Source organism: Rhinichthys klamathensis, unplaced genomic scaffold (assembly GCF_029890125.1).
Source record: "Rhinichthys klamathensis goyatoka isolate OS25496 unplaced genomic scaffold, OSU_Roscu_1.1 h1tg000313l_1, whole genome shotgun sequence".
Classification (NCBI taxonomy): Eukaryota; Metazoa; Chordata; class Actinopteri; order Cypriniformes; family Leuciscidae; genus Rhinichthys; species Rhinichthys klamathensis.
Genome location: NW_026606831.1, coordinates 622,694 through 642,684, shown reverse-complemented (window position 1 = coordinate 642,684; position 19,991 = coordinate 622,694). Strand labels below are relative to the sequence as shown.

Below are 19,991 nucleotides of genomic sequence, written 5' to 3'. Positions count from 1 at the left end.
CAATAGGTAGTTGCAGATTTTGGCCTGAGCCATTGGATTTCAACCCATTCTTGTTATCTCCCTTATTTAAATAGGTGACTTAAGCTAATTAGTAGAGTACTCTATGATCCGAGTTGGGTGTGTGCAATAAGCGAAATAAGCAGAGCGTGAAGGGGATGCTTCAGAAGTAGTTTGTGGATCCAAGGGTTTAAGCGTATGCTTGTCCAACACAAAGACATCTGAGCAAAAGAGGGTATGCACGACTCTGGTGGGACTCGAACCCACAACCTTTGAATACCTCCATTCACAACCTAGAAGTCCAATGCGCTATCCATTGCGCCACAGAGCCACAAAAAGCCAAGCTTTAAGACGCTATTGCATGCACATCACTTCTTAGATTTCCACTTTTTGTGCAGATACACACTGTTCAGCATCCAAAGATTTACGTATGTAAAAAGGGTAGGTGAGCGGTGCCCGCATCCCACGGCACAGGCACTGCTGGGATTCGAACCCAGAATCTCCTGTTTACAAGACAGGCGCTTTGACCAACTAAGCCACAGCGCCACTTGCTAAACCTTCTGCGATGTGTTGAAATAAAAAGTAAAAAATAAAAATAAAAAGAGGTTGCAGGTCAGGAAAATAGCGGATTACATCATGAAAGAGGTTAGGGGATTATTTCCAAAACCCGAGATATCCGAGGGAATATCTGAAACTCTCAATACTTGTGTCTGAAATGTTTTTGGAACCTCCAGTTACAATCCATCTAAACTCTGTCTCAGCTTGGAGAAATGGAAAGCAATTTTTGCTATGCTTTCAGCTGATCTGAAAGACAAAATCCCGAAAGATTTTCATGAATTAAATATTCATATTTGTAAAGACTGTTTTGAACACACATCCAGAGGCTAGATCTCAACAATAGGAAGTAGCAGATTTTGGCCTAAGCCAGTGGTTTTCAAACCATTCTCGAAACCTCCCAGACGCTATACATTTTCGTTATCCTCCTTATTTCAAAACGGTGAATTGAGCTAATTACTAGAGTACTCTGTGATCCGAGTTGGCTGTGTCCAATAAGGGAGATGAGCAGAATGTGAGGGGTAGGCTTCTGAAGTAGTTTGTGGACCCCAGTTTTGAACATATGTCTGACTCACAGAGACATCAGAGCAAAAGAGGCCATTCACACTTCTGGTGGGACTCAAAACCACAACCAGGGAATTTCTCCATTCGCATCCTAGAAGTCCAAAGCTCCATCAATTGCACCACAGAGCCATAAAATGACCCACTTCAAGGAAGTATTGCATGCGCAGCGCTTCTTCGTTTTTCCAATTTAGTGCAGGTACACACTGTTCGGCATGCAAAGACTTTCATACGTGAAAAGTTTAAGCACTCCCATATCCTGTGGCATAGGCACTGCTGGGATTTGAACCCAGGATCTCCTGTTTACGAGACAGGCGCTTTGACCAGCTAAGCCACAGCGCCAGTTACAAAAGTGCGGTGAAATTTGTCGGTAAAACAAGTCTAAAAGAGGTAGCACATGAGGAAAAAAGCTGATTACGTTATGAAAGAGGTCCCTTAGAGGTAAGAGGATTGTTTCCAAAACATGATGGCCTTTCAGGCCTCAAGGGAATGTCTGAACTCATTTCATTTTGGCTCTACACTCTCAACACTCATGCCTAAAATGTTTCCTGAGCTTTCTTCTGATATGAAAGGGCAAAATCTAGAAAGATATCCATGTATTATTCTTCATATATGTAAAGACTTTGTTTGTACAAATATCCATAGGCTTGACTTTATCAATAGGTAGTAGCAGATTTCGGCCCTAAGCCAGGGGCTTGCAAACCATTCTTGAAGCGCATCTGCACCACATATATGTTTTTATTATCTCTCTCTCATTTAAAACAGGTGAATCAAATAATTGACTGATTAGTAACGTACTCAATGATCTGACTTGTGTGTGCCCAATAAGGAAAACAAGAAAAATGTGCTGTGTCGGCTCCTGAAAAAGTTGGAAAACCCCAGGTTTAAGCAAATGTCAGTCTGGCAAAGACGTCTATGCAAAGGGACACCATTCGTGACTCAGGTGGGACCCAAAAACCAACAACCTTTATAAAGCCTTCATTTGCAACCGAGAGGTCCAGATTGTCTTTCCTGCCGAGACTTTAACATCTGAAAAGGTTGAACGACTACTCTTAGAAGCCACAGATTAGGCACTGCTGGGATTCGAACCCAGGATCTCCTGTTTACTAGACAGGCGCTTTGACCAACTAAGCCACAGCGCCAGGTGCTGTCCCTGATTCGATGCTTTTGTATACAAAGTCTAAAAGAGGTAGCACGTCAGGAGAATAGCTGATTACATCATGAATATGTCCCTTTGAAGTTAGAGGGTTATTTCCAAAACCTGAAAGGTGTGCAGGCTTCTGTTCAGGGACATGGGAATATCTCAAACCATTTCATTTTGGATCGAAACTCTCAGTTACGATACATCTAAACGCTGTTTCAGCTAGGAGAAATGGAAAGCATGTTTTTTTTTTCTTTTGCTAGGTAGGTGGCCAACAATAGGTAGTTGCAGATTTTGGCCTGAGCCATTGGATTTCAACCCATTCTTGTTATCTCCCTTATTTAAATAGGTGACTTAAGCTAATTAGTAGAGTACTCTATGATCCGAGTTGGGTGTGTGCAATAAGCGAAATAAGCAGAGCGTGAAGGGGATGCTTCAGAAGTAGTTTGTGGATCCAAGGGTTTAAGCGTATGCTTGTCCAACACAAAGACATCTGAGCAAAAGAGGGTATGCACGACTCTGGTGGGACTCGAACCCACAACCTTTGAATACCTCCATTCACAACCTAGAAGTCCAATGCGCTATCCATTGCGCCACAGAGCCACAAAAAGCCAAGCTTTAAGACGCTATTGCATGCACATCACTTCTTAGATTTCCACTTTTTGTGCAGATACACACTGTTCAGCATCCAAAGATTTACGTATGTAAAAAGGGTAGGTGAGCGGTGCCCACATCCCATGGCACAGGCACTGCTGGGATTCGAACCCAGAATCTCCTGTTTACAAGACAGGCGCTTTGACCAACTAAGCCACAGCGCCACTTGCTAAACCTTCTGCGATGTGTTGAAATAAAAAGAAAAAAAAGAAAAAAGAAAAAGAGCTTGCAGGTCAGGAAAATAGCGGATTACATCATGAAAGAGGTTAGGGGATTATTTCCAAAACCCGAGATATCCGAGGGAATATCTGAAACTCTCAATACTTGTGTCTGAAATGTTTTTTGAAAACCTCCAGTTACAATCCATCTAAACTCTGTCTCAGCTTGGAGAAATGGAAAGCAATTTTTGCTATGCTTTCAGCTGATCTGAAAGACAAAATCCCGAAAGATTTTCATGAATTAAATATTCATATTTGTAAAGACTGTTTTGAACACACATCCAGAGGCTAGATCTTAACAATAGGAAGTAGCAGATTTTGGCCTAAGCCAGTGGTTTTCAAACCATTCTCGAAACCTCCCAGACGCTATACATTTTCGTTATCCTCCTTATTTCAAAACGGTGAATTGAGCTAATTACTAGAGTACTCTGTGATCCGAGTTGGCTGTGTCCAATAAGGGAGATGAGCAGAATGTGAGGGGTAGGCTTCTGAAGTAGTTTGTGGACCCCAGTTTTGAACATATGTCTGACTCACAGAGACATCAGAGCAAAAGAGGCCATTCACACTTCTGGTGGGACTCAAAACCACAACCAGGGAATTTCTCCATTCGCATCCTAGAAGTCCAAAGCTCCATCAATTGCACCACAGAGCCATAAAATGACCCACTTCAAGGAAGTATTGCATGCGCAGCGCTTCTTCGTTTTTCCAATTTTGTGCAGGTACACACTGTTCGGCATGCAAAGACTTTCATACGTGAAAAGTTTAAGCACTCCCATATCCTGTGGCATAGGCACTGCTGGGATTTGAACCCAGGATCTCCTGTTTACGAGACAGGCGCTTTGACCAGCTAAGCCACAGCGCCAGTTACAAAAGTGCGGTGAAATTTGTCGGTAAAACAAGTCTAAAAGAGGTAGCACATGAGGAAAAAAGCTGATTACGTTATGAAAGAGGTCCCTTAGAGGTAAGAGGATTGTTTCCAAAACATGATGGCCTTTCAGGCCTCAAGGGAATGTCTGAACTCATTTCATTTTGGCTCTACACTCTCAACACTCATGCCTAAAATGTTTCCTGAGCTTTCTTCTGATATGAAAGGGCAAAATCTAGAAAGATATCCATGTATTATTCTTCATATATGTAAAGACTTTGTTTGTACAAATATCCATAGGCTTGACTTTATCAATAGGTAGTAGCAGATTTCGGCCCTAAGCCAGGGGCTTGCAAACCATTCTTGAAGTGCATCTGCACCACATATATGTTTTTATTATCTCTCTCTCATTTAAAACAGGTGAATCAAATAATTGACTGATTAGTAACGTACTCAATGATCTGACTTGTGTGTGCCCAATAAGGAAAACAAGAAAAATGTGCTGTGTCGGCTCCTGAAAAAGTTGGAAAACCCCAGGTTTAAGCAAATGTCAGTCTGGCAAAGACGTCTATGCAAAGGGACACCATTCGTGACTCAGGTGGGACCCAAAAACCAACAACCTTTATAAAGCCTTCATTTGCAACCGAGAGGTCCAGATTGTCTTTCCTGCCGAGACTTTAACATCTGAAAAGGTTGAACGACTACTCTTAGAAGCCACAGATTAGGCACTGCTGGGATTCGAACCCAGGATCTCCTGTTTACTAGACAGGCGCTTTGACCAACTAAGCCACAGCGCCAGGTGCTGTCCCTGATTCGATGCTTTTGTATACAAAGTCTAAAAGAGGTAGCACGTCAGGAGAATAGCTGATTACATCATGAATATGTCCCTTTGAAGTTAGAGGGTTATTTCCAAAACCTGAAAGGTGTGCAGGCTTCTGTTCAGGGACATGGGAATATCTCAAACCATTTCATTTTGGATCGAAACTCTCAGTTACGATACAACTAAACGCTGTTTCAGCTAGGAGAAATGGAAAGCATGTTTTTTTTTTCTTTTGCTAGGTAGGTGGCCAACAATAGGTAGTTGCAGATTTTGGCCTGAGCCATTGGATTTCAACCCATTCTTGTTATCTCCCTTATTTAAATAGGTGACTTAAGCTAATTAGTAGAGTACTCTATGATCCGAGTTGGGTGTGTGCAATAAGCGAAATAAGCAGAGCGTGAAGGGGATGCTTCAGAAGTAGTTTGTGGATCCAAGGGTTTAAGCGTATGCTTGTCCAACACAAAGACATCTGAGCAAAAGAGGGTATGCACGACTCTGGTGGGACTCGAACCCACAACCTTTGAATACCTCCATTCACAACCTAGAAGTCCAATGCGCTATCCATTGCGCCACAGAGCCACAAAAAGCCAAGCTTTAAGACGCTATTGCATGCACATCACTTCTTAGATTTCCACTTTTTGTGCAGATACACACTGTTCAGCATCCAAAGATTTACGTATGTAAAAAGGGTAGGTGAGCGGTGCCCACATCCCATGGCACAGGCACAGGCACTGCTGGGATTCGAACCCAGAATCTCCTGTTTACAAGACAGGCGCTTTGACCAACTAAGCCACAGCGCCACTTGCTAAACCTTCTGCGATGTGTTGAAATAAAAAGTAAAAAATAAAAATAAAAAGAGGTTGCAGGTCAGGAAAATAGCGGATTACATCATGAAAGAGGTTAGGGGATTATTTCCAAAACCCGAGATATCCGAGGGAATATCTGAAACTCTCAATACTTGTGTCTGAAATGTTTTTGGAACCTCCAGTTACAATCCATCTAAACTCTGTCTCAGCTTGGAGAAATGGAAAGCAATTTTTGCTATGCTTTCAGCTGATCTGAAAGACAAAATCCCGAAAGATTTTCATGAATTAAATATTCATATTTGTAAAGACTGTTTTGAACACACATCCAGAGGCTAGATCTCAACAATAGGAAGTAGCAGATTTTGGCCTAAGCCAGTGGTTTTCAAACCATTCTCGAAACCTCCCAGACGCTATACATTTTCGTTATCCTCCTTATTTCAAAACGGTGAATTGAGCTAATTACTAGAGTACTCTGTGATCCGAGTTGGCTGTGTCCAATAAGGGAGATGAGCAGAATGTGAGGGGTAGGCTTCTGAAGTAGTTTGTGGACCCCAGTTTTGAACATATGTCTGACTCACAGAGACATCAGAGCAAAAGAGGCCATTCACACTTCTGGTGGGACTCAAAACCACAACCAGGGAATTTCTCCATTCGCATCCTAGAAGTCCAAAGCTCCATCAATTGCACCACAGAGCCATAAAATGACCCACTTCAAGGAAGTATTGCATGCGCAGCGCTTCTTCGTTTTTCCAATTTTGTGCAGGTACACACTGTTCGGCATGCAAAGACTTTCATACGTGAAAAGTTTAAGCACTCCCATATCCTGTGGCATAGGCACTGCTGGGATTTGAACCCAGGATCTCCTGTTTACGAGACAGGCGCTTTGACCAGCTAAGCCACAGCGCCAGTTACAAAAGTGCGGTGAAATTTGTCGGTAAAACAAGTCTAAAAGAGGTAGCACATGAGGAAAAAAGCTGATTACGTTATGAAAGAGGTCCCTTAGAGGTAAGAGGATTGTTTCCAAAACATGATGGCCTTTCAGGCCTCAAGGGAATGTCTGAACTCATTTCATTTTGGCTCTACACTCTCAACACTCATGCCTAAAATGTTTCCTGAGCTTTCTTCTGATATGAAAGGGCAAAATCCAGAAAGATATCCATGTATTATTCTTCATATATGTAAAGACTTTGTTTGTACAAATATCCATAGGCTTGACTTTATCAATAGGTAGTAGCAGATTTCGGCCCTAAGCCAGGGGCTTGCAAACCATTCTTGAAGCGCATCTGCACCACATATATGTTTTTATTATCTCTCTCTCATTTAAAACAGGTGAATCAAATAATTGACTGATTAGTAACGTACTCAATGATCTGACTTGTGTGTGCCCAATAAGGAAAACAAGAAAAATGTGCTGTGTCGGCTCCTGAAAAAGTTGGAAAACCCCAGGTTTAAGCAAATGTCAGTCTGGCAAAGACGTCTATGCAAAGGGACACCATTCGTGACTCAGGTGGGACCCAAAAACCAACAACCTTTATAAAGCCTTCATTTGCAACCGAGAGGTCCAGATTGTCTTTCCTGCCGAGACTTTAACATCTGAAAAGGTTGAACGACTACTCTTAGAAGCCACAGATTAGGCACTGCTGGGATTCGAACCCAGGATCTCCTGTTTACTAGACAGGCGCTTTGACCAACTAAGCCACAGCGCCAGGTGCTGTCCCTGATTCGATGCTTTTGTATACAAAGTCTAAAAGAGGTAGCACGTCAGGAGAATAGCTGATTACATCATGAATATGTCCCTTTGAAGTTAGAGGGTTATTTCCAAAACCTGAAAGGTGTGCAGGCTTCTGTTCAGGGACATGGGAATATCTCAAACCATTTCATTTTGGATCGAAACTCTCAGTTACGATACATCTAAACGCTGTTTCAGCTAGGAGAAATGGAAAGCATGTTTTTTTTTTTCTTTTGCTAGGTAGGTGGCCAACAATAGGTAGTTGCAGATTTTGGCCTGAGCCATTGGATTTCAACCCATTCTTGTTATCTCCCTTATTTAAATAGGTGACTTAAGCTAATTAGTAGAGTACTCTATGATCCGAGTTGGGTGTGTGCAATAAGCGAAATAAGCAGAGCGTGAAGGGGATGCTTCAGAAGTAGTTTGTGGATCCAAGGGTTTAAGCGTATGCTTGTCCAACACAAAGACATCTGAGCAAAAGAGGGTATGCACGACTCTGGTGGGACTCGAACCCACAACCTTTGAATACCTCCATTCACAACCTAGAAGTCCAATGCGCTATCCATTGCGCCACAGAGCCACAAAAAGCCAAGCTTTAAGACGCTATTGCATGCACATCACTTCTTAGATTTCCACTTTTTGTGCAGATACACACTGTTCAGCATCCAAAGATTTACGTATGTAAAAAGGGTAGGTGAGCGGTGCCCACATCCCATGGCACAGGCACAGGCACTGCTGGGACTCGAACCCAGAATCTCCTGTTTACAAGACAGGCGCTTTGACCAACTAAGCCACAGCGCCACTTGCTAAACCTTCTGCGATGTGTTGAAATAAAAAGTAAAAAATAAAAATAAAAAGAGGTTGCAGGTCAGGAAAATAGCGGATTACATCATGAAAGAGGTTAGGGGATTATTTCCAAAACCCGAGATATCCGAGGGAATATCTGAAACTCTCAATACTTGTGTCTGAAATGTTTTTGGAACCTCCAGTTACAATCCATCTAAACTCTGTCTCAGCTTGGAGAAATGGAAAGCAATTTTTGCTATGCTTTCAGCTGATCTGAAAGACAAAATCCCGAAAGATTTTCATGAATTAAATATTCATATTTGTAAAGACTGTTTTGAACACACATCCAGAGGCTAGATCTCAACAATAGGAAGTAGCAGATTTTGGCCTAAGCCAGTGGTTTTCAAACCATTCTCGAAACCTCCCAGACGCTATACATTTTCGTTATCCTCCTTATTTCAAAACGGTGAATTGAGCTAATTACTAGAGTACTCTGTGATCCGAGTTGGCTGTGTCCAATAAGGGAGATGAGCAGAATGTGAGAGATAGGCTTCTGAAGTAGTTTGTGGACCCCAGTTTTGAACATATGTCTGACTCACAGAGACATCAGAGCAAAAGAGGCCATTCACACTTCTGGTGGGACTCAAAACCACAACCAGGGAATTTCTCCATTCGCATCCTAGAAGTCCAAAGCTCCATCAATTGCACCACAGAGCCATAAAATGACCCACTTCAAGGAAGTATTGCATGCGCAGCGCTTCTTCGTTTTTCCAATTTTGTGCAGGTACACACTGTTCGGCATGCAAAGACTTTCATACGTGAAAAGTTTAAGCACTCCCATATCCTGTGGCATAGGCACTGCTGGGATTTGAACCCAGGATCTCCTGTTTACGAGACAGGCGCTTTGACCAGCTAAGCCACAGCGCCAGTTACAAAAGTGCGGTGAAATTTGTCGGTAAAACAAGTCTAAAAGAGGTAGCACATGAGGAAAAAAGCTGATTACGTTATGAAAGAGGTCCCTTAGAGGTAAGAGGATTGTTTCCAAAACATGATGGCCTTTCAGGCCTCAAGGGAATGTCTGAACTCATTTCATTTTGGCTCTACACTCTCAACACTCATGCCTAAAATGTTTCCTGAGCTTTCTTCTGATATGAAAGGGCAAAATCTAGAAAGATATCCATGTATTATTCTTCATATATGTAAAGACTTTGTTTGTACAAATATCCATAGGCTTGACTTTATCAATAGGTAGTAGCAGATTTCGGCCCTAAGCCAGGGGCTTGCAAACCATTCTTGAAGCGCATCTGCACCACATATATGTTTTTATTATCTCTCTCTCATTTAAAACAGGTGAATCAAATAATTGACTGATTAGTAACGTACTCAATGATCTGACTTGTGTGTGCCCAATAAGGAAAACAAGAAAAATGTGCTGTGTCGGCTCCTGAAAAAGTTGGAAAACCCCAGGTTTAAGCAAATGTCAGTCTGGCAAAGACGTCTATGCAAAGGGACACCATTCGTGACTCAGGTGGGACCCAAAAACCAACAACCTTTATAAAGCCTTCATTTGCAACCGAGAGGTCCAGATTGTCTTTCCTGCCGAGACTTTAACATCTGAAAAGGTTGAACGACTACTCTTAGAAGCCACAGATTAGGCACTGCTGGGATTCGAACCCAGGATCTCCTGTTTACTAGACAGGCGCTTTGACCAACTAAGCCACAGCGCCAGGTGCTGTCCCTGATTCGATGCTTTTGTATACAAAGTCTAAAAGAGGTAGCACGTCAGGAGAATAGCTGATTACATCATGAATATGTCCCTTTGAAGTTAGAGGGTTATTTCCAGAACCTGAAAGGTGTGCAGGCTTCTGTTCAGGGACATGGGAATATCTCAAACCATTTCATTTTGGATCGAAACTCTCAGTTACGATACATCTAAACGCTGTTTCAGCTAGGAGAAATGGAAAGCATGTTTTTTTTTTCTTTTGCTAGGTAGGTGGCCAACAATAGGTAGTTGCAGATTTTGGCCTGAGCCATTGGATTTCAACCCATTCTTGTTATCTCCCTTATTTAAATAGGTGACTTAAGCTAATTAGTAGAGTACTCTATGATCCGAGTTGGGTGTGTGCAATAAGCGAAATAAGCAGAGCGTGAAGGGGATGCTTCAGAAGTAGTTTGTGGATCCAAGGGTTTAAGCGTATGCTTGTCCAACACAAAGACATCTGAGCAAAAGAGGGTATGCACGACTCTGGTGGGACTCGAACCCACAACCTTTGAATACCTCCATTCACAACCTAGAAGTCCAATGCGCTATCCATTGCGCCACAGAGCCACAAAAAGCCAAGCTTTAAGACGCTATTGCATGCACATCACTTCTTAGATTTCCACTTTTTGTGCAGATACACACTGTTCAGCATCCAAAGATTTACGTATGTAAAAAGGGTAGGTGAGCGGTGCCCACATCCCATGGCACAGGCACAGGCACTGCTGGGATTCGAACCCAGAATCTCCTGTTTACAAGACAGGCGCTTTGACCAACTAAGCCACAGCGCCACTTGCTAAACCTTCTGCGATGTGTTGAAATAAAAAGTAAAAAATAAAAATAAAAAGAGGTTGCAGGTCAGGAAAATAGCGGATTACATCATGAAAGAGGTTAGGGGATTATTTCCAAAACCCGAGATATCCGAGGGAATATCTGAAACTCTCAATACTTGTGTCTGAAATGTTTTTGGAACCTCCAGTTACAATCCATCTAAACTCTGTCTCAGCTTGGAGAAATGGAAAGCAATTTTTGCTATGCTTTCAGCTGATCTGAAAGACAAAATCCCGAAAGATTTTCATGAATTAAATATTCATATTTGTAAAGACTGTTTTGAACACACATCCAGAGGCTAGATCTCAACAATAGGAAGTAGCAGATTTTGGCCTAAGCCAGTGGTTTTCAAACCATTCTCGAAACCTCCCAGACGCTATACATTTTCGTTATCCTCCTTATTTCAAAACGGTGAATTGAGCTAATTACTAGAGTACTCTGTGATCCGAGTTGGCTGTGTCCAATAAGGGAGATGAGCAGAATGTGAGGGGTAGGCTTCTGAAGTAGTTTGTGGACCCCAGTTTTGAACATATGTCTGACTCACAGAGACATCAGAGCAAAAGAGGCCATTCACACTTCTGGTGGGACTCAAAACCACAACCAGGGAATTTCTCCATTCGCATCCTAGAAGTCCAAAGCTCCATCAATTGCACCACAGAGCCATAAAATGACCCACTTCAAGGAAGTATTGCATGCGCAGCGCTTCTTCGTTTTTCCAATTTTGTGCAGGTACACACTGTTCGGCATGCAAAGACTTTCATATGTGAAAAGTTTAAGCACTCCCATATCCTGTGGCATAGGCACTGCTGGGATTTGAACCCAGGATCTCCTGTTTACAAGACAGGCGCTTTGACCAGCTAAGCCACAGCGCCAGTTACAAAAGTGCGGTGAAATTTGTCGGTAAAACAAGTCTAAAAGAGGTAGCACATGAGGAAAAAAGCTGATTATGTTATGAAAGAGGTCCCTTAGAGGTAAGAGGATTGTTTCCAAAACATGATGGCATTTCAGGCCTCAAGGGAATGTCTGAACTCATTTCATTTTGGCTCTACACTCTCAACACTCATGCCTAAAATGTTTCCTGAGCTTTCTTCTGATATGAAAGGGCAAAATCCAGAAAGATATCCATGTATTATTCTTCATATATGTAAAGACTTTGTTTGTACAAATATCCATAGGCTTGACTTTATCAATAGGTAGTAGCAGATTTCGGCCCTAAGCCAGGGGCTTGCAAACCATTCTTGAAGCGCATCTGCACCACATATTTGTTTTTATTATCTCTCTCTCATTTAAAACAGGTGAATCAAATAATTGACTGATTAGTAACGTACTCAATGATCTGACTTGTGTGTGCCCAATAAGGAAAACAAGAAAAATGTGCTGTGTCGGCTCCTGAAAAAGTTGGAAAACCCCAGGTTTAAGCAAATGTCAGTCTGGCAAAGACGTCTATGCAAAGGGACACCATTCGTGACTCAGGTGGGACCCAAAAACCAACAACCTTTATAAAGCCTTCATTTGCAACCGAGAGGTCCAGATTGTCTTTCCTGCCGAGACTTTAACATCTGAAAAGGTTGAACGACTACTCTTAGAAGCCACAGATTAGGCACTGCTGGGACTCGAACCCAGGATCTCCTGTTTACTAGACAGGCGCTTTGACCAACTAAGCCACAGCGCCAGGTGCTGTCCCTGATTCGATGCTTTTGTATACAAAGTCTAAAAGAGGTAGCACGTCAGGAGAATAGCTGATTACATCATGAATATGTCCCTTTGAAGTTAGAGGGTTATTTCCAAAACCTGAAAGGTGTGCAGGCTTCTGTTCAGGGACATGGGAATATCTCAAACCATTTCATTTTGGATCGAAACTCTCAGTTACGATACATCTAAACGCTGTTTCAGCTAGGAGAAATGGAAAGCATTTTTTTTTTCTTTTGCTAGGTAGGTGGCCAACAATAGGTAGTTGCAGATTTTGGCCTGAGCCATTGGATTTCAACCCATTCTTGTTATCTCCCTTATTGAAATAGGTGACTTAAGCTAATTAGTAGAGTACTCTATGATCCGAGTTGGGTGTGTGCAATAAGCGAAATAAGCAGAGCGTGAAGGGGATGCTTCAGAAGTAGTTTGTGGATCCAAGGGTTTAAGCGTATGCTTGTCCAACACAAAGACATCTGAGCAAAAGAGGGTATGCACGACTCTGGTGGGACTCGAACCCACAACCTTTGAATACCTCCATTCACAACCTAGAAGTCCAATGCGCTATCCATTGCGCCACAGAGCCACAAAAAGCCAAGCTTTAAGACGCTATTGCATGCACATCACTTCTTAGATTTCCACTTTTTGTGCAGATACACACTGTTCAGCATCCAAAGATTTACGTATGTAAAAAGGGTAGGTGAGCGGTGCCCACATCCCATGGCACAGGCACAGGCACTGCTGGGATTCAACCCAGAATCTCCTGTTTACAAGACAGGCGCTTTGACCAACTAAGCCACAGCGCCACTTGCTAAACCTTCTGCGATGTGTTGAAATAAAAAGTAAAAAATAAAAATAAAAAGAGGTTGCAGGTCAGGAAAATAGCGGATTACATCATGAAAGAGGTTAGGGGATTATTTCCAAAACCCGAGATATCCGAGGGAATATCTGAAACTCTCAATACTTGTGTCTGAAATGTTTTTGGAACCTCCAGTTACAATCCATCTAAACTCTGTCTCAGCTTGGAGAAATGGAAAGCAATTTTTGCTATGCTTTCAGCTGATCTGAAAGACAAAATCCCGAAAGATTTTCATGAATTAAATATTCATATTTGTAAAGACTGTTTTGAACACACATCCAGAGGCTAGATCTCAACAATAGGAAGTAGCAGATTTTGGCCTAAGCCAGTGGTTTTCAAACCATTCTCGAAACCTCCCAGACGCTATACATTTTCGTTATCCTCCTTATTTCAAAACGGTGAATTGAGCTAATTACTAGAGTACTCTGTGATCCGAGTTGGCTGTGTCCAATAAGGGAGATGAGCAGAATGTGAGGGGTAGGCTTCTGAAGTAGTTTGTGGACCCCAGTTTTGAACATATGTCTGACTCACAGAGACATCAGAGCAAAAGAGGCCATTCACACTTCTGGTGGGACTCAAAACCACAACCAGGGAATTTCTCCATTCGCATCCTAGAAGTCCAAAGCTCCATCAATTGCACCACAGAGCCATAAAATGACCCACTTCAAGGAAGTATTGCATGCGCAGCGCTTCTTCGTTTTTCCAATTTTGTGCAGGTACACACTGTTCGGCATGCAAAGACTTTCATTCGTGAAAAGTTTAAGCACTCCCATATCCTGTGGCATAGGCACTGCTGGGATTTGAACCCAGGATCTCCTGTTTACGAGACAGGCGCTTTGACCAGCTAAGCCACAGCGCCAGTTACAAAAGTGCGGTGAAATTTGTCGGTAAAACAAGTCTAAAAGAGGTAGCACATGAGGAAAAAAGCTGATTACGTTATGAAAGAGGTCCCTTAGAGGTAAGAGGATTGTTTCCAAAACATGATGGCCTTTCAGGCCTCAAGGGAATGTCTGAACTCATTTCATTTTGGCTCTACACTCTCAACACTCATGCCTAAAATGTTTCCTGAGCTTTCTTCTGATATGAAAGGGCAAAATCTAGAAAGATATCCATGTATTATTCTTCATATATGTAAAGACTTTGTTTGTACAAATATCCATAGGCTTGACTTTATCAATAGGTAGTAGCAGATTTCGGCCCTAAGCCAGGGGCTTGCAAACCATTCTTGAAGCGCATCTGCACCACATATATGTTTTTATTATCTCTCTCTCATTTAAAACAGGTGAATCAAATAATTGACTGATTAGTAACGTACTCAATGATCTGACTTGTGTGTGCCCAATAAGGAAAACAAGAAAAATGTGCTGTGTCGGCTCCTGAAAAAGTTGGAAAACCCCAGGTTTAAGCAAATGTCAGTCTGGCAAAGACGTCTATGCAAAGGGACACCATTCGTGACTCAGGTGGGACCCAAAAACCAACAACCTTTATAAAGCCTTCATTTGCAACCGAGAGGTCCAGATTGTCTTTCCTGCCGAGACTTTAACATCTGAAAAGGTTGAACGACTACTCTTAGAAGCCACAGATTAGGCACTGCTGGGATTCGAACCCAGGATCTCCTGTTTACTAGACAGGCGCTTTGACCAACTAAGCCACAGCGCCAGGTGCTGTCCCTGATTCGATGCTTTTGTATACAAAGTCTAAAAGAGGTAGCACGTCAGGAGAATAGCTGATTACATCATGAATATGTCCCTTTGAAGTTAGAGGGTTATTTCCAAAACCTGAAAGGTGTGCAGGCTTCTGTTCAGGGACATGGGAATATCTCAAACCATTTCATTTTGGATCGAAACTCTCAGTTACGATACATCTAAACGCTGTTTCAGCTAGGAGAAATGGAAAGCATGTTTTTTTTTTCTTTTGCTAGGTAGGTGGCCAACAATAGGTAGTTGCAGATTTTGGCCTGAGCCATTGGATTTCAACCCATTCTTGTTATCTCCCTTATTTAAATAGGTGACTTAAGCTAATTAGTAGAGTACTCTATGATCCGAGTTGGGTGTGTGCAATAAGCGAAATAAGCAGAGCGTGAAGGGGATGCTTCAGAAGTAGTTTGTGGACCCCAGTTTTGAACATATGTCTGACTCACAGAGACATCAGAGCAAAAGAGGCCATTCACACTTCTGGTGGGACTCAAAACCACAACCAGGGAATTTCTCCATTCGCATCCTAGAAGTCCAAAGCTCCATCAATTGCACCACAGAGCCATAAAATGACCCACTTCAAGGAAGTATTGCATGCGCAGCGCTTCTTCGTTTTTCCAATTTTGTGCAGGTACACACTGTTCGGCATGCAAAGACTTTCATACGTGAAAAGTTTAAGCACTCCCATATCCTGTGGCATAGGCACTGCTGGGATTTGAACCCAGGATCTCCTGTTTACGAGACAGGCGCTTTGACCAGCTAAGCCACAGCACCAGTTACAAAAGTGCGGTGAAATTTGTCGGTAAAACAAGTCTAAAAGAGGTAGCACATGAGGAAAAAAGCTGATTACGTTATGAAAGAGGTCCCTTAGAGGTAAGAGGATTGTTTCCAAAACATGATGGCCTTTCAGGCCTCAAGGGAATGTCTGAACTCATTTCATTTTGGCTCTACACTCTCAACACTCATGCCTAAAATGTTTCCTGAGCTTTCTTCTGATATGAAAGGGCAAAATCTAGAAAGATATCCATGTATTATTCTTCATATATGTAAAGACTTTGTTTGTACAAATATCCATAGGCTTGACTTTATCAATAGGTAGTAGCAGATTTCGGCCCTAAGCCAGGGGCTTGCAAACCATTCTTGAAGCGCATCTGCACCACATATATGTTTTTATTATCTCTCTCTCATTTAAAACAGGTGAATCAAATAATTGACTGATTAGTAACGTACTCAATGATCTGACTTGTGTGTGCCCAATAAGGAAAACAAGAAAAATGTGCTGTGTCGGCTCCTGAAAAAGTTGGAAAACCCCAGGTTTAAGCAAATGTCAGTCTGGCAAAGACGTCTATGCAAAGGGACACCATTCGTGACTCAGGTGGGACCCAAAAACCAACAACCTTTATAAAGCCTTCATTTGCAACCGAGAGGTCCAGATTGTCTTTCCTGCCGAGACTTTAACATCTGAAAAGGTTGAACGACTACTCTTAGAAGCCACAGATTAGGCACTGCTGGGATTCGAACCCAGGATCTCCTGTTTACTAGACAGGCGCTTTGACCAACTAAGCCACAGCGCCAGGTGCTGTCCCTGATTCGATGCTTTTGTATACAAAGTCTAAAAGAGGTAGCACGTCAGGAGAATAGCTGATTACATCATGAATATGTCCCTTTGAAGTTAGAGGGTTATTTCCAAAACCTGAAAGGTGTGCAGGCTTCTGTTCAGGGACATGGGAATATCTCAAACCATTTCATTTTGGATCGAAACTCTCAGTTACGATACATCTAAACGCTGTTTCAGCTAGGAGAAATGGAAAGCATGTTTTTTTTTTCTTTTGCTAGGTAGGTGGCCAACAATAGGTAGTTGCAGATTTTGGCCTGAGCCATTGGATTTCAACCCATTCTTGTTATCTCCCTTATTTAAATAGGTGACTTAAGCTAATTAGTAGAGTACTCTATGATCCGAGTTGGGTGTGTGCAATAAGCGAAATAAGCAGAGCGTGAAGGGGATGCTTCAGAAGTAGTTTGTGGATCCAAGGGTTTAAGCGTATGCTTGTCCAACACAAAGACATCTGAGCAAAAGAGGGTATGCATGACTCTGGTGGGACTCGAACCCACAACCTTTGAATACCTCCATTCACAACCTAGAAGTCCAATGCGCTATCCATTGCGCCACAGAGCCACAAAAAGCCAAGCTTTAAGACGCTATTGCATGCACATCACTTCTTAGATTTCCACTTTTTGTGCAGATACACACTGTTCAGCATCCAAAGATTTACGTATGTAAAAAGGGTAGGTGAGCGGTGCCCACATCCCATGGCACAGGCACAGGCACTGCTGGGATTCGAACCCAGAATCTCCTGTTTACAAGACAGGCGCTTTGACCAACTAAGCCACAGCACCACTTGCTAAACCTTCTGCGATGTGTTGAAATAAAAAGTAAAAAATAAAAATAAAAAGAGGTTGCAGGTCAGGAAAATAGCGGATTACATCATGAAAGAGGTTAGGGGATTATTTCCAAAACCCGAGATATCCGAGGGAATATCTGAAACTCTCAATACTTGTGTCTGAAATGTTTTTGGAACCTCCAGTTACAATCCATCTAAACTCTGTCTCAGCTTGGAGAAATGGAAAGCAATTTTTGCTATGCTTTCAGCTGATCTGAAAGACAAAATCCCGAAAGATTTTCATGAATTAAATATTCATATTTGTAAAGACTGTTTTGAACACACATCCAGAGGCTAGATCTCAACAATAGGAAGTAGCAGATTTTGGCCTAAGCCAGTGGTTTTCAAACCATTCTCGAAACCTCCCAGACGCTATACATTTTCGTTATCCTCCTTATTTCAAAACGGTGAATTGAGCTAATTACTAGAGTACTCTGTGATCCGAGTTGGCTGTGTCCAATAAGGGAGATGAGCAGAATGTGAGGGGTAGGCTTCTGAAGTAGTTTGTGGACCCCAGTTTTGAACATATGTCTGACTCACAGAGACATCAGAGCAAAAGAGGCCATTCACACTTCTGGTGGGACTCAAAACCACAACCAGGGAATTTCTCCATTCGCATCCTAGAAGTCCAAAGCTCCATCAATTGCACCACAGAGCCATAAAATGACCCACTTCAAGGAAGTATTGCATGCGCAGCGCTTCTTCGTTTTTCCAATTTTGTGCAGGTACACACTGTTCGGCATGCAAAGACTTTTATACGTGAAAAGTTTAAGCACTCCCATATCCTGTGGCATAGGCACTGCTGGGATTTGAACCCAGGATCTCCTGTTAACGAGACAGGCGCTTTGACCAGCTAAGCCACAGCGCCAGTTACAAAAGTGCGGTGAAATTTGTCGGTAAAACAAGTCTAAAAGAGGTAGCACATGAGGAAAAAAGCTGATTACGTTATGAAAGAGGTCCCTTAGAGGTAAGAGGATTGTTTCCAAAACATGATGGCCTTTCAGGCCTCAAGGGAATGTCTGAACTCATTTCATTTTGGCTCTACACTCTCAACACTCATGCCTAAAATGTTTCCTGAGCTTTCTTCTGATATGAAAGGGCAAAATCTAGAAAGATATCCATGTATTATTCTTCATATATGTAAAGACTTTGTTTGTACAAATATCCGTAGGCTTGACTTTATCAATAGGTAGTAGCAGATTTCGGCCCTAAGCCAGGGGCTTGCAAACCATTCTTGAAGCGCATCTGCACCACATATATGTTTTTATTATCTCTCTCTCATTTAAAACAGGTGAATCAAATAATTGACTGATTAGTAACGTACTCAATGATCTGACTTGTGTGTGCCCAATAAGGAAAACAAGAAAAATGTGCTGTGTCGGCTCCTGAAAAAGTTGGAAAACCCCAGGTTTAAGCAAATGTCAGTCTGGCAAAGACGTCTATGCAAAGGGACACCATTCGTGACTCAGGTGGGACCCAAAAACCAACAACCTTTATTAAGCCTTCATTTGCAACCGAGAGGTCCAGATTGTCTTTCCTGCCGAGACTTTAACATCTGAAAAGGTTGAACGACTACTCTTAGAAGCCACAGATTAGGCACTGCTGGGATTCGAACCCAGGATCTCCTGTTTACTAGACAGGCGCTTTGACCAACTAAGCCACAGCGCCAGGTGCTGTCCCTGATTCGATGCTTTTGTATACAAAGTCTAAAAGAGGTAGCACGTCAGGAGAATAGCTGATTACATCATGAATATGTCCCTTTGAAGTTAGAGGGTTATTTCCAAAACCTGAAAGGTGTGCAGGCTTCTGTTCAGGGACATGGGAATATCTCAAACCATTTCATTTTGGATCGAAACTCTCAGTTACGATACATCTAAACGCTGTTTCAGCTAGGAGAAATGGAAAGCATGTTTTTTTTTTCTTTTGCTAGGTAGGTGGCCAACAATAGGTAGTTGCAGATTTTGGCCTGAGCCATTGGATTTCAACCCATTCTTGTTATCTCCCTTATTTAAATAGGTGACTTAAGCTAATTAGTAGAGTACTCTATGATCCGAGTTGGGTGTGTGCAATAAGCGAAATAAGCAGAGCGTGAAGGGGATGCTTCAGAAGTAGTTTGTGGATCCAAGGGTTTAAGCGTATGCTTGTCCAACACAAAGACATCTGAGCAAAAGAGGGTATGCACGACTCTGGTGGGACTCGAACCCACAACCTTTGAATACCTCCATTCACAACCTAGAAGTCCAATGCGCTATCCATTGCGCCACAGAGCCACAAAAAGCCAAGCTTTAAGACGCTATTGCATGCACATCACTTCTTAGATTTCCACTTTTTGTGCAGATACACACTGTTCAGCATCCAAAGATTTACGTATGTAAAAAGGGTAGGTGAGCGGTGCCCACATCCCATGGCACAGGCACTGCTGGGATTCGAACCCAGAATCTCCTGTTTACAAGACAGGCGCTTTGACCAACTAAGCCACAGCGCCACTTGCTAAACCTTCTGCGATGTGTTGAAATAAAAAGTAAAAAATAAAAATAAAAAGAGGTTGCAGGTCAGGAAAATAGCGGATTACATCATGAAAGAGGTTAG

General features: G+C 42.3%; 32 non-coding genes across 32 annotated transcripts; all 32 read right to left on the bottom strand.

Annotated features, from left to right (window-relative positions):
* Positions 1 to 239: 239 nt before the first annotated feature.
* On the bottom strand, positions 240 to 328 carry trnar-ucu (transfer RNA arginine (anticodon UCU)). Its single transcript is given in 2 exon segments — positions 240 to 275; positions 292 to 328. It is a non-coding gene; the product is annotated as a tRNA-Arg (tRNA).
* Positions 329 to 469: 141 nt separating this feature from the next.
* Positions 470 to 543, bottom strand: trnat-ugu (transfer RNA threonine (anticodon UGU)). The gene has a single exon. It is a non-coding gene; the product is annotated as a tRNA-Thr (tRNA).
* Positions 544 to 1,381: 838 nt separating this feature from the next.
* Positions 1,382 to 1,455, bottom strand: trnat-cgu (transfer RNA threonine (anticodon CGU)). The gene has a single exon. It is a non-coding gene; the product is annotated as a tRNA-Thr (tRNA).
* Positions 1,456 to 2,181: 726 nt separating this feature from the next.
* On the bottom strand, positions 2,182 to 2,255 carry trnat-agu (transfer RNA threonine (anticodon AGU)). Its single transcript has one exon. It is a non-coding gene; the product is annotated as a tRNA-Thr (tRNA).
* Positions 2,256 to 2,768: 513 nt separating this feature from the next.
* Positions 2,769 to 2,857, bottom strand: trnar-ucu (transfer RNA arginine (anticodon UCU)). Its single transcript is given in 2 exon segments — positions 2,769 to 2,804; positions 2,821 to 2,857. It is a non-coding gene; the product is annotated as a tRNA-Arg (tRNA).
* A 141-nt stretch (positions 2,858 to 2,998) lies between these two features.
* Positions 2,999 to 3,072, bottom strand: trnat-ugu (transfer RNA threonine (anticodon UGU)). The gene has a single exon. It is a non-coding gene; the product is annotated as a tRNA-Thr (tRNA).
* An 842-nt stretch (positions 3,073 to 3,914) lies between these two features.
* On the bottom strand, positions 3,915 to 3,988 carry trnat-cgu (transfer RNA threonine (anticodon CGU)). Its single transcript has one exon. It is a non-coding gene; the product is annotated as a tRNA-Thr (tRNA).
* A 726-nt stretch (positions 3,989 to 4,714) lies between these two features.
* Positions 4,715 to 4,788, bottom strand: trnat-agu (transfer RNA threonine (anticodon AGU)). Its single transcript has one exon. It is a non-coding gene; the product is annotated as a tRNA-Thr (tRNA).
* A 513-nt stretch (positions 4,789 to 5,301) lies between these two features.
* trnar-ucu (transfer RNA arginine (anticodon UCU)) lies at positions 5,302 to 5,390 on the bottom strand. Its single transcript is given in 2 exon segments — positions 5,302 to 5,337; positions 5,354 to 5,390. It is a non-coding gene; the product is annotated as a tRNA-Arg (tRNA).
* Positions 5,391 to 5,537: 147 nt separating this feature from the next.
* Positions 5,538 to 5,611, bottom strand: trnat-ugu (transfer RNA threonine (anticodon UGU)). The gene has a single exon. It is a non-coding gene; the product is annotated as a tRNA-Thr (tRNA).
* An 838-nt stretch (positions 5,612 to 6,449) lies between these two features.
* Positions 6,450 to 6,523, bottom strand: trnat-cgu (transfer RNA threonine (anticodon CGU)). The gene has a single exon. It is a non-coding gene; the product is annotated as a tRNA-Thr (tRNA).
* Positions 6,524 to 7,249: 726 nt separating this feature from the next.
* trnat-agu (transfer RNA threonine (anticodon AGU)) lies at positions 7,250 to 7,323 on the bottom strand. The gene has a single exon. It is a non-coding gene; the product is annotated as a tRNA-Thr (tRNA).
* Positions 7,324 to 7,837: 514 nt separating this feature from the next.
* On the bottom strand, positions 7,838 to 7,926 carry trnar-ucu (transfer RNA arginine (anticodon UCU)). The gene is given in 2 exon segments: positions 7,838 to 7,873; positions 7,890 to 7,926. It is a non-coding gene; the product is annotated as a tRNA-Arg (tRNA).
* Positions 7,927 to 8,073: 147 nt separating this feature from the next.
* trnat-ugu (transfer RNA threonine (anticodon UGU)) lies at positions 8,074 to 8,147 on the bottom strand. Its single transcript has one exon. It is a non-coding gene; the product is annotated as a tRNA-Thr (tRNA).
* Positions 8,148 to 8,985: 838 nt separating this feature from the next.
* Positions 8,986 to 9,059, bottom strand: trnat-cgu (transfer RNA threonine (anticodon CGU)). Its single transcript has one exon. It is a non-coding gene; the product is annotated as a tRNA-Thr (tRNA).
* A 726-nt stretch (positions 9,060 to 9,785) lies between these two features.
* On the bottom strand, positions 9,786 to 9,859 carry trnat-agu (transfer RNA threonine (anticodon AGU)). Its single transcript has one exon. It is a non-coding gene; the product is annotated as a tRNA-Thr (tRNA).
* Positions 9,860 to 10,372: 513 nt separating this feature from the next.
* trnar-ucu (transfer RNA arginine (anticodon UCU)) lies at positions 10,373 to 10,461 on the bottom strand. Its single transcript is given in 2 exon segments — positions 10,373 to 10,408; positions 10,425 to 10,461. It is a non-coding gene; the product is annotated as a tRNA-Arg (tRNA).
* A 147-nt stretch (positions 10,462 to 10,608) lies between these two features.
* trnat-ugu (transfer RNA threonine (anticodon UGU)) lies at positions 10,609 to 10,682 on the bottom strand. The gene has a single exon. It is a non-coding gene; the product is annotated as a tRNA-Thr (tRNA).
* An 838-nt stretch (positions 10,683 to 11,520) lies between these two features.
* Positions 11,521 to 11,594, bottom strand: trnat-ugu (transfer RNA threonine (anticodon UGU)). Its single transcript has one exon. It is a non-coding gene; the product is annotated as a tRNA-Thr (tRNA).
* A 726-nt stretch (positions 11,595 to 12,320) lies between these two features.
* trnat-agu (transfer RNA threonine (anticodon AGU)) lies at positions 12,321 to 12,394 on the bottom strand. The gene has a single exon. It is a non-coding gene; the product is annotated as a tRNA-Thr (tRNA).
* Positions 12,395 to 12,905: 511 nt separating this feature from the next.
* trnar-ucu (transfer RNA arginine (anticodon UCU)) lies at positions 12,906 to 12,994 on the bottom strand. The gene is given in 2 exon segments: positions 12,906 to 12,941; positions 12,958 to 12,994. It is a non-coding gene; the product is annotated as a tRNA-Arg (tRNA).
* Positions 12,995 to 13,141: 147 nt separating this feature from the next.
* Positions 13,142 to 13,214, bottom strand: trnat-ugu (transfer RNA threonine (anticodon UGU)). Its single transcript has one exon. It is a non-coding gene; the product is annotated as a tRNA-Thr (tRNA).
* Positions 13,215 to 14,052: 838 nt separating this feature from the next.
* trnat-cgu (transfer RNA threonine (anticodon CGU)) lies at positions 14,053 to 14,126 on the bottom strand. The gene has a single exon. It is a non-coding gene; the product is annotated as a tRNA-Thr (tRNA).
* A 726-nt stretch (positions 14,127 to 14,852) lies between these two features.
* Positions 14,853 to 14,926, bottom strand: trnat-agu (transfer RNA threonine (anticodon AGU)). Its single transcript has one exon. It is a non-coding gene; the product is annotated as a tRNA-Thr (tRNA).
* A 735-nt stretch (positions 14,927 to 15,661) lies between these two features.
* On the bottom strand, positions 15,662 to 15,735 carry trnat-cgu (transfer RNA threonine (anticodon CGU)). The gene has a single exon. It is a non-coding gene; the product is annotated as a tRNA-Thr (tRNA).
* A 726-nt stretch (positions 15,736 to 16,461) lies between these two features.
* trnat-agu (transfer RNA threonine (anticodon AGU)) lies at positions 16,462 to 16,535 on the bottom strand. The gene has a single exon. It is a non-coding gene; the product is annotated as a tRNA-Thr (tRNA).
* A 513-nt stretch (positions 16,536 to 17,048) lies between these two features.
* Positions 17,049 to 17,137, bottom strand: trnar-ucu (transfer RNA arginine (anticodon UCU)). Its single transcript is given in 2 exon segments — positions 17,049 to 17,084; positions 17,101 to 17,137. It is a non-coding gene; the product is annotated as a tRNA-Arg (tRNA).
* A 147-nt stretch (positions 17,138 to 17,284) lies between these two features.
* trnat-ugu (transfer RNA threonine (anticodon UGU)) lies at positions 17,285 to 17,358 on the bottom strand. Its single transcript has one exon. It is a non-coding gene; the product is annotated as a tRNA-Thr (tRNA).
* An 838-nt stretch (positions 17,359 to 18,196) lies between these two features.
* On the bottom strand, positions 18,197 to 18,270 carry trnat-cgu (transfer RNA threonine (anticodon CGU)). Its single transcript has one exon. It is a non-coding gene; the product is annotated as a tRNA-Thr (tRNA).
* Positions 18,271 to 18,996: 726 nt separating this feature from the next.
* trnat-agu (transfer RNA threonine (anticodon AGU)) lies at positions 18,997 to 19,070 on the bottom strand. Its single transcript has one exon. It is a non-coding gene; the product is annotated as a tRNA-Thr (tRNA).
* Positions 19,071 to 19,583: 513 nt separating this feature from the next.
* Positions 19,584 to 19,672, bottom strand: trnar-ucu (transfer RNA arginine (anticodon UCU)). The gene is given in 2 exon segments: positions 19,584 to 19,619; positions 19,636 to 19,672. It is a non-coding gene; the product is annotated as a tRNA-Arg (tRNA).
* Positions 19,673 to 19,813: 141 nt separating this feature from the next.
* On the bottom strand, positions 19,814 to 19,887 carry trnat-ugu (transfer RNA threonine (anticodon UGU)). Its single transcript has one exon. It is a non-coding gene; the product is annotated as a tRNA-Thr (tRNA).
* Between the last annotated feature and the right edge of the window lie 104 nt (positions 19,888 to 19,991).